Below are 1,015 nucleotides of genomic sequence, written 5' to 3' on the forward strand. Positions count from 1 at the left end.
GACAGAGACAGAAAGAAAGAAAGAACAGAAGGAAACAGAGAAAGAAAAGAGGCTTTGAGGGAAAAGAGGGAGGGAGACAGAAAGAAAGGAAGGAAGGAAGAGGGGAGAAAAGCCAGGGAAAGTGGGAATAAGAAAAAATACTAGAACTCATCCAGAAGGGCAGGACGCTCTGTCTTCCTGGGCTGCACTCAGGCCTGGAATGCGCTTGCTCCTTAGCCGGGCTTTCAGCTTCCCTAACTCCTTTCCCTTCCCAGCTAACATCCTACCTTCCATCGGAAGCCTTCCTCCCCTCCCTCTGTTAATTATCACCAAATTATCGTCTGTAGCTTGTTTGCAAAGCATTGTTTGCATGTCGTCTCCCTTAAGCTACTCGAACGCAGGAGCTGTCTTTTGCCTTTCTTTGTATCCCCAGCACTTAACACAGTGCCTGGCACATAGTAGGTGCTTAATAAATGCTTCTTGAGTGACTGACTGGGCGGTCTAGCCATCTGTCTGCTCTGATGATATCCAGGTGTGGGACTCAGGCATTTTCTCTAGGTGAACTCAGCAATCTGCTCTGGGAAGCTCATTACCAGGACATTCTAATTCCCCGAACTCCTGAACTGCTGGCCCAGACCCCCTGCTGGTCAGCCCACGGGGGAGGATGCAAACAACTCGATTAGGACCCAGAAGCTAGAAAACACAGGATATCTCCAGGAGACTTTACCGGTCGTTCTCCAACATGAGATGTACAAAGGCGAACCCCGGCAGATAATGCTGGAAAGGAAAATTGGAGCCAGGTTTGGGGCAACTTGAACTCTGGGCTGAGTGGGAACTTCATCCTGATCTTAGGATCCATCAATCAACGAGCATTTATTAAGTGTTTGCTGTATGTGAGATGTAGGGCCAAGGGCAGGGATAGAATGACTTCAGTAAAGCAGTAATGTTCCCAAAGCCAGAGCTGGGGGGGAGGCCTCAGAGATCACCTAGTCCAACCCCCTCATTGTACAGAGGAGGAAACTGAGGCAAGCATTCA

This window comes from Vombatus ursinus, unplaced genomic scaffold (assembly GCF_900497805.2).
Source record: "Vombatus ursinus unplaced genomic scaffold, bare-nosed wombat genome assembly UNPS02001287.1, whole genome shotgun sequence".
Taxonomy (NCBI): domain Eukaryota; kingdom Metazoa; phylum Chordata; class Mammalia; order Diprotodontia; family Vombatidae; genus Vombatus; species Vombatus ursinus.